This window comes from Gallus gallus, chromosome 3 (genome assembly GCF_016699485.2).
Source record: "Gallus gallus isolate bGalGal1 chromosome 3, bGalGal1.mat.broiler.GRCg7b, whole genome shotgun sequence".
Lineage (NCBI taxonomy): Eukaryota > Metazoa > Chordata > Aves > Galliformes > Phasianidae > Gallus > Gallus gallus.
Genome location: NC_052534.1, coordinates 102,416,883 through 102,426,516, shown reverse-complemented (window position 1 = coordinate 102,426,516; position 9,634 = coordinate 102,416,883). Strand labels below are relative to the sequence as shown.

Below are 9,634 nucleotides of genomic sequence, written 5' to 3'. Positions count from 1 at the left end.
AGTTTTGCTTGAGGTGATGTACAATTATTTTATAATGATGCTCTAGTAGATCTGTCAGTGAGCTGTTTTTCAGATGGCAGCTGCACCCTTTCTTGACAGCTATATTATAAAGTTAATGTTTGAGCAGAAACCTTGCCCCCAGAAATAGATGGCAAGTCTCACACAGACTAATGGGACTAGTTTGCTCTTCTTTACAACTTCCTTGATAGAAGCATAAAGGTAACAAGCTGAGTTTAGATGTATTCAGTTTGTATGAGAGGAGGTAGTTACAAGTTAGAAAGCAAACAAAAGTTTTTTAGATTCCAAACCCTGAAATTTAAGTGGATGAATTTGTTACAAGGAAAAAAAATAAAAGTCTTACTCAACTATTTCTGTTTCCTAATGACAAACTTTATATCATATTTGAAAGTAAGCCTATCTTTGGAAAAATGAGTACAGGTCTCCACTAAGAAACAAACTAAATGTAAAAGAAAACAAAGGGAAACTGGAGTGCAGCTGGAACAGTAGCAGTGGAGTAAGCTACTCTATGGAGATGATGAAACAACTGCTCTGGACTCTATAGCAGGGTAAGTAGAAACAACATATGCTGTACATAAAAGTAAAGTTGTGAGTAGTGGGGGATGTATTTTCACAGGAGAGATAGGGTGAGGGAGGCACAAAGATTTCTCCAGGATCCTCCATATCAGTCCTGTACCATCATAACCGAGTTTCTTGAGCAGGTGCTTCCAACTGTGTGACATTTTCTGATTTGAGCTGTTATCTATAAGAAATTGCATCAGTCTTTCTTCATAGCACTCTATCACTGCATCATGATTGATTTAATTAACACTTTCCTCTTGCGCTCTCCCCCTTTTTGTAAGTTTCTATCTATTTATTTATATTTCCCCCCAGATTGTTGACTCTCAAGTTATGTAGAATATTTTTAGGTACATTGCATCTAATGTAAAAGTAACACAAATCTAGCTGCCTTTAACTTCTCAGGCACATATATACCCTATTTTAATGTGCCCATTTATGCTGCTGTGTAATACATCTTCATACTGTTGGCTTAATCGCAAATGACAAGTGTTGAAAATGTAATAAAGATGGGGACACATTAATCCATTTTGTATGAAAATATGAAAAGGTAATCAGATTGCGAATGGCTGTGTGCTTTAAAAATATACTGCCTGAGATTTCTTTTTCCATTCGGGATTCTCACCAGAGATTCTGATTAGAAAGATTTCAGTAGAAAATTGCTTTAAAATATTACAATTGTGCCAAAAATGCACTGAGGAAGTTTTATAAAATGAGAGATGAATGTCAAACAGTACTGTGATGACCTCAAAGCTTCTGAAACACCTTAAATAATCAGGGAAGTCTGTATTCCTTTCCTTTTTGCAGAATCTTATTCAGCCTTGCCCATGGGTAAAGATGCAGGGTCTATCATTATCATTTCTGTTTCTGAATATCCATAGCTAATTAAATAATTATTGCTAATAATTATTCCAGTCTCCACAGGCAACCAAAAATACCTCCGTAACAAAAAAAATATGTAAAGACTAATGTCATCACTACTTTTTCCCTGGAAAAAAAAAAAACAACAGAAACTAAAACAAGAACAAAAACAAAAACAAAGAATAGATGGTAAGGTAGTACCATTAAAAAGTGTTCGTGCAGCACATCCATCCCCATCTACCACAGTGCAGCATACATTTCCAATGCCCTAGAGGATCCATACAGCCTTAAGATTTTGGGGTGGAAGGGAAAGGAACAAATTCTTTGCATTTTCCTCGCTTTTCCTCACCATCCTACATGGGGATTAAGGTAGTAACTCTGAGATCATTAATTACACCAACTTGTCTCTTCAAACAACTTTCCAACCTAGGCCACAGTCATCTGTAATACTTTCAGATTCACTTCATCAAATTTAGTAGCTCAAAGGCTGGAACTTAATCCATTCAGTGTCAGTATTTTAAAAGTATCTTCCCATAGGAAACTTTCCTGTTCCACAGCTATTTTCCATTGTGTGTAAAGGGAACATATTTTGGACTGAGGTTATATTCAAGATGAAATAACTTTTTAATTGTGATCATTCTGTTGAGGCTTCAAATTAAATGACAAAATCCACAGAAGTCCTGATGAAACTGAAAATATTTCTTTAGTTATTTAACTTTGAGTAATTATAGCTCAATGTCATCTTAACTCAGGCAAGAAATGGTGATCTGATTGCACCAGTAAAAAGGCAGCTTCTTACAGCACAGTATTGCTGGTATAGTTTATGTGGCATATTTATCTCTTTGTGCTTGTTTATCAGTTTGAAGTATTTTAGCTGCCAAACATCAAGGTCAATTTTTCAGATGCTTTACACAGTTTACTACAGGGCTTCAAGCAGAACTGATGGCTTTAGACACTGTCTGTGAATTATAGCAATTTAATAATTTCAGCAATCTTGCACTTATTGCTTCATTATTATTTCCAAAATAACTGAAAGTGTTCAACAAACATCTTAGGAATTTCTGTTCCTGCATGAAACCTAGCAAAATATAGTCTTTTCAGCATATAAAACGTGTTTGCAATACATAAGAAAGATGTACACCTAAATGTAGAGTGGGAAAGAAAATGATTAGAACATATCCCATAAGCCTGTGCAAATTATGCAAAATCAAGAATTGGCCCTGTTAATCATTTTTCATTTAACACTTTCAATTAACTTGAGGTACTGTAGGATGCCACTTTAAATTACCTGCTTAATAGAGTAGGAAGGGGAAGGATTGGCTTCCTGCTGTGACGAAGGCAGTCCACAACCAAAGTGGATTCAGCTCTACCTGCAGAATTCCTCTGTGACCTAAAGCTGTTCATCTTGCCTCAAATCCACAAAGGATGATGGTAGATTATCACAGAGAGGAGTCATGGCACTGCTGCAGTAGGTGTCTCCAGGGAGTTCCTGTACTACTAGTTGCCTCTTATGCCAAGCATAAGTGAACCTATTTCAATTTCTGCCAGTAGTATAGTTAGTGATATTTTCTCTAAACCAAAGTTCTGACTTAACTTCCATATTTTCTCTTGTTAGCTAATGTTTTAATGAATAGCACTGAGATCGTGTCCATGTTTCTGAACTACAGTAATGGCATTTCAGGATTAACAGAGTTGAGGAGACTTCATTTATATTCTGTGGTGATTGTTTGAACAAGGTTTTTCAGAGTCACAAAAAAGGTTATAAATGAGGGAACATTGAAACAGCACTTCCAGAGTTCTGCTTTATAAAGAAACTTTAAACAAAACTGAAAATGTCATGTTCATGCTCAGTGCATTTAACTTCTTTCCTCTTTAATTTCTGACAGAAAATAAATAAATAAATAAATAAATAAATAAATAAATAAATAAATAAATGCCGCTTTATTACAAGTGTTAGCACAGTCTGTCATTTCTTGGTAAAAACTTTAGATAAATGCCAAATACAAAGATCTGCAATTATTTTTGTCTCGCTGACTCTATCGCACAGAACATGAGACCAGTGCAATAATTTTGGTGCTCCTTGGAAAGAAAAAAATGCAATAAGTGCTAGGGTCAAATTGTCACATCTTGCCATGTAGTCATGTGCTTCTGCCTCCTGTAATTCTAAACTATTTCGAGACAGATAAATAGTACAAAGAATTCAAGTTGATATAGATCCTTCCACAGTAATTCACAGGGGTGGCCAGGACAATCATCATGTCAGGGTACTTCGAGTATAGCAGCATCGTGATAAGAATATCTAGTTATAAGGCTAAAGGAGCAGTTTTGAACCCAGATTTAGTTTAGGTCTGAACAATACTTCTGTGAAATCTGTATGTTATGTGTGTACCTGTCTTTTGGGTTACAACATAAATGATTTCCACATGAAAGGCTTGCTGTGTGTGGAACAACTATATGCCTAAGCAGCTGTAAGTGGGTTTGTTTTAACCATGGTTGTCAACCTAAGTCTTTAAAATACTTCTTCCACCCCACAGAGATCAATGAACATAGGTGACACAGAGATCATTTAAGCGTGTTTGCATTTATAATATAGGTTCATTTACAACCTAGATGGAGAAGTGCAAGAAGCTACTGTCCTTCCCAAGCTGAAACTTCATTCTTGATTATACAAGTGCTCTCGGACCACTTTCATGCAAAATGGAACAAGGCAGTGTTTAATCACTTTTGGGGTAAATAGATCTATTCTGATTTGCATCCAACTGGTTAAAGGCAGTCACTGTGGACTATATTCACTGTTAAATGCAGCTGTCTGCTTCTGAGTTTGTTCTCTGGCCATTATTAAAGGGAAAAAGAAATAGGCACTTCTGCAAAATATCTGTTTCCTCTCAAAGCAGATATCTGAAAAAAGACAGATGAAACTTGTCTGTGTGAGACATTCCCTGTTAACAAAGGGAGCACAAGGTGATTAACATACAAGCAAGCATCTGCAGAGATCTAAATTTAGGGGGGGATAATGGTCCTTCTCTGCCTAGCTGAGGAAGTGTTAATTAGCAAATAGTATCCCAATAAAATGAAGATGAAAGTCAACACCTAACATGAGAGTCTGAAGTCCCTTTCAATCCGTCCAAGCACACTGTAAACAGGTAGTGATAGAAAGCAGCTCATGATATATGCTGTCACAAGCATAATTATCAGTGTTTAAAAAGAGTATATATATAAACACAACTAAATGGGATATAATCACATCTCTACCTGCAACATTATCATATTGTGTACAATATTTATTATATATCACCAGCAGACTGATTCAGAGGAAGGAAAAAACATATCTACAAGAACAGTATGTATTCTCTAGTCTGCTGAGCCTTGTTCCAGTGCCTCCATGGTTCCTCTGGACAGAAAAATTAGTCAGAAAAAAGTAAATATATTTTGACTTTAAATAAAAACATGAAAGAAAACTGGGATTGTGTGTCTGCTTGAACTGGGATTATCTGGTAGGTGGTATTATATGAAATAGAGTGCAGGGTTTACTGTGACGTGATCTCAACCTGGAATTCTTAATTTATTTCCAACATTTTTTTTTTCCTAAATGAGTGTATATTCTCTAATTTATATGTTTGCTGCGTAAAGATAGATTCAAGCTGTCAGTCCAAGTGAATGCAATCCTCTTAGCAGCCTATGCATATGTCTTGGACACCATAGAGATTTGCAAACAGCACTAGAGGTTTATATTTAAACAACTGAATCAATCTCCTAGCAAGAGAAATTTCTTTCATTTTAGTTATATGGATGTTCGTATCCAAATGATAACTAAGTGCTTAAGATTGCACTGACATAGCAGTTGATTTATCTGGCAGAATATAGGCCTGCTACCATTGGAGACACCTTGCTCCATCTAGGGCTCAAACCTACATGAAGTGCATAGATACAGCAATGCAGTGGTTTAACCCATGTAAGGAATCTTAAATTCCACAGAGTCACCTCATTCACACCCTTCCCACCCCCTTCCCACACCAGTGATAGGGAAGAGAATTGGAAAGGTAAAAGTGAAAAGATCTCATGGATTGAGCTGTATGAACAAAGGAAAAAAAAAAAAAAAAAAAAAAGAATTCACTAAGTACTACACATCAACAGGCAAGATATTTAGACATTTCAAGGAAAACAAGGCTTCATCTCATGGTATGGGTACTTGGGATGACAAATGCCATAACTTTCTTCCTCCTCTTTCCCCCAGTTTTTATGTCTGGGCCAAAATGATACACTATAAAATATATAAAATTTATATATAAGACTGTCCACTTAGGACAGTCTATGATTCTATGATTCTATGAAAACTGATTACACCTCAGACAAAATTAGTACATATAGGAATTACAGGAGACCTGAAGCCACCTAGACTGGCATCTGGAGACCAGCAGTGACAGTCTAGAGCATCTTCCATGGTACCAGATGCATATATTTAGGTAAGAGAATTAGTAGCACATTTAATGGAATTTAGAGGATTATTCAGATAGCTGCTGAAGTCCACCCATGGCTGGCCAAAGGAAATACAGATTAGCTTAACTGAAAATCAGTTTAGCTCTCATGCCCAACATTTAGAAATACAAAATTAATTGAGAATGATGTTATTCCAGTTTTGTTTCAGCTGGAGCATGACCATGTGTTAAAAATGCTCTTGGCTAAATACCATGGCTAATATGTAGTATAAACGTCTCTGAGGAATTGTATATTGCCATAATAATAGGTCAAATTAGACAACAAATAAATAAATAAGCAAATGCAATTTGGTTGATCAGGATCTTTCACCCTCTGATACTGTTTTATACTTACTGTGTATATGTTTTATGCTGCTCCTTATTTTAAAAAGCAACTGTCACCATGGTCTCTGTATTGAGATACAGGGATCACTAGTTGTTTTTTAATTAAATTGCATTAAGATGAAGTAAGACTAAAAAAAAAATAAATAAATAAAATTGAGAGCAGAAATTTTAAAGGTATTGAATTCAGTCAGTTAAGCAAAGCTGAGTAGACAAAACAACCAGATTAAAATGATCCACAAATGATTTACACAAGTTTTATTTGAACCAGTCTTCATGCTGTCTTTAAAATCATATCTGCAATCTGTATGCTGTTTGACTGCACATGACAAAACAAGATGTCTTCTTTCCTTACTAGAGTTACTTGTAATTTCAAAAGCTCTTAGAGAAAACACTGAAAAGCACTAATGCTTATTTTCAAAACGTGTCATCTAGAATTAGATATTTCAGTACCAATAATTACATGTTATAATTTAATAAATAGCAGCTCTTCTAGATGAAGTCTAATTATAGCATAAAATCTAAATTCTATTTCTGTTTACTTAAATCATTTAGGACTAAAGGGTTAGAGCCTTCTTCTAGTACCTTATTCTACAAATCATCCCACTGATTACTTGTATATCTGTATTCAACTGAGTATGTTCATCAACATTTTTACTGAATCAGAGGAAATAAGATTAGAGGAGACGTAGAGGTCATTTAGACCATTTTCTTGTCTCAAGCCAAAATCAAATGTACATAGAACAGCCCTGACAGATGAATGAGATTATATGCTCTGCAAAATGTCTTCAAAATTAGTTAGTTTTATTGTTAGAAATTGATTATTCCATATTTAAACAAGTTCTCCTTTACTTCCATTTAAACCCACTGCTTCTCGGTGTACAGTAAACAGAGTAAACTTGCTTCTTAGATAGTTGCAGACAAGCTGTCACCCTTACTTTAACATTTCCTTTTTCTAAACAAAGCAATTTGAGTGTCTGTAGTAGGTCAGGTTATCTAGATTTTTGGCCAGACCCTAAGTGCATTAGTAGAACTGTGCAAACACATCTGGCCTAGTTCCACTGGCTCAGGAGCCCCACATAAGCATCAAACCTCAGTTCTTACCAGCTTGGTGTAGGCAGATCTGCATCCGGCCCTGTCCCCTGCTCATTCTTATTCACTTCCCAAACTGACCTCAGACATTTTGCTCTTACCTGATGCTCACCAAGCTGACAGTGAAGACTGTTATTGCCCTGATCTGACTCTGTTCAGATGTTTCAGGACTGCACCAGAGTCAGTGGAGCTCTCACCTGCCAGCTCCTCAGTCACCCTTGGTCCCTACCTTGGCTTTTTTTGTGGTGCATTTGTGCTCTTGTTACCCACTGTTAGAATGATTTTCACCCTCCTGTTGGAACCTCTCGAAATTGTGGTGTTTCTTCACCTTTTTTGCTGATTTCTCAAAATCATTTTGTATTCTAGTCCTTTCTCAAACCTTATTGCAGCCCCTCCTAGCTTGGTGCTGATTAGTAATTAAATAAGTATACACTTCATGCTTTTGAAATAATTAAGGGAAATATCGAGTGGTGGCAGACTGAAGACAGACCCTGTGAAATTCCACTTACAACATCCTTCCAACTTGGCAGTGAAGCTTAATAGCTACTCCCCTGGTATGATATTCTCTCCTTCCAGCAGTGACTTATTTCCTCAGCTTAAGAGAGTCCTACTGAAGTTTAGCCACGTGATTTCTTTTCTTTCTTTCCTTTTCAGAAAAGCTCTTAACTTCTCAGAAAAGGAAATGGAATAGATACAACATGATTTGTTCTTGGCTCCTCATCTCCTTATAAGCATGTACCAGTTGTATACAAGCAGTTCAATTATTTATTCCAGTATTTTCACAGGAACTGAAGGTCAGCTGCTAGGTTACCCCTTACATCCATTAAAAATAGACAACACATTTTCTTTTTCCAGGCTTCTGAAGCCTCTCTAGTCCTTACTGGGTTCACAAAGTTACTGACCCTGAGACTGTTTGAGTCAGTACCATGAAGTGAATTTCATCAAATTCAGACAGTTCAAAGCATCTAACTTATCTAGCTGCTCTCTAATTGGCTCTTGTAACTGCTCTTCTGGCCTAAGATCTTACCCTCCATTGTTGAATGGTGACGTAATGAGTTTCCTGATGAACGCTGTTATTGCCAGTAAAGCCTGAAGCAAAAAAAAAAAAAATGCAGTAAATGTTTTGGCTTTTCTTTGCATCACCTATCTGTAGCTATTTCTCCTTGTTAAGCACCAGAACAACTCTTCTCTTGATCTTTCTTTTCCTCAGTAACATATTGCACTTACAGAGGATTCTTGTTTTCTTGTCGACCTTGTTGGAACACTTGCTACTTTTTCCCTTTCTAAATGTAGGTTTCTATATCTGCTTTTAGACATCTAATAGGAGCAGACTGCTTTCTCAAGGATGCTAACTGGGCTATCTGAAGATGCTGTTCAGGTGCTTAAATGCAGATTTACATCTCCAACTTCAAATTTTGAAGTCTGAAAATTTGGTTTATATAAAGAAGTATCACATCCATTTAACTGCTTTCAACAGCAAAATAGGACTAGGGGGAAAAAAAAGACAAATACTGCATCTAATTTATCAGAGCTTCAATCTTTTTTAATGTTGTTGTTTTCTTAATTTATTTAAAAGGAGTAAGCTCTTTCTTGTAATGCTTTTGCTAATTCTTCCAATAAAATACTAATTTCTTTTTCCTTTTGCACATTTAACAGTCAGAAGCTCATTTCTTGATTTAAAATTAAAGCAATTACTTACTGCATTATTTCCTTAATAGAAAAGCCTTAAATTACCTCCCAATTTAGAGTGCCTCAGTGGTTTCTACCAAGTGGTTATCTATGGTGTCTAGCTTCATTTCCACTGCAGAAGAGAAGAATCTTGTTAATATTAGCTCATTCCTCTTCTTTCAAGCATTCTGAACAGCTCCAAATGAATTCTCTCCTTGACATGAAAGGAAGTGAGAAAGAATTATCCCTTGCTTAGAGCCCTAAAGTAGGGTTCCAACAGAAATAAATACATATGGCTCCTATACAGAACTGTTTCATGACCACTGAACAAAATACATTCAGCTCATCCATACACACACTGTATCTCTTAGCTGCCTGGGTTCACTAGTACAAGAGTTACGTAAAAAACAATTACCGATTACAAGGCCTGCAAGCTCAATGTGCTAACCTTATTCATCTGTGGCAATGCTGGGGTTCCTTGTGTGCACAGATTCTCATTACATGCCAGAGTACAACCACGCTTAATGGCAATGTCTTATTTCAGTTGATGTTTATACAACTTACATCAAGAAATCTTATAAGGATTTTTATATATGCTACTATTATATGAAATTTATTTC

At 36.1% G+C, this 9,634-nt stretch overlaps 1 long non-coding RNA gene across 2 annotated transcripts in view; it reads left to right on the top strand.

Moving 5' to 3' along the window:
• The first annotated feature begins 207 nt into the window (after positions 1-207).
• LOC121110210 overlaps positions 208-9,634 on the top strand; it is a 56,006-nt gene continuing 46,579 nt past the window's right edge. For both annotated transcript variants that reach the window (XR_005858673.2, XR_005858672.2), the window contains exon 1: positions 208-566. This is a non-coding gene — a long non-coding RNA (uncharacterized LOC121110210). The remainder of the gene's footprint in view (positions 567-9,634) is intronic.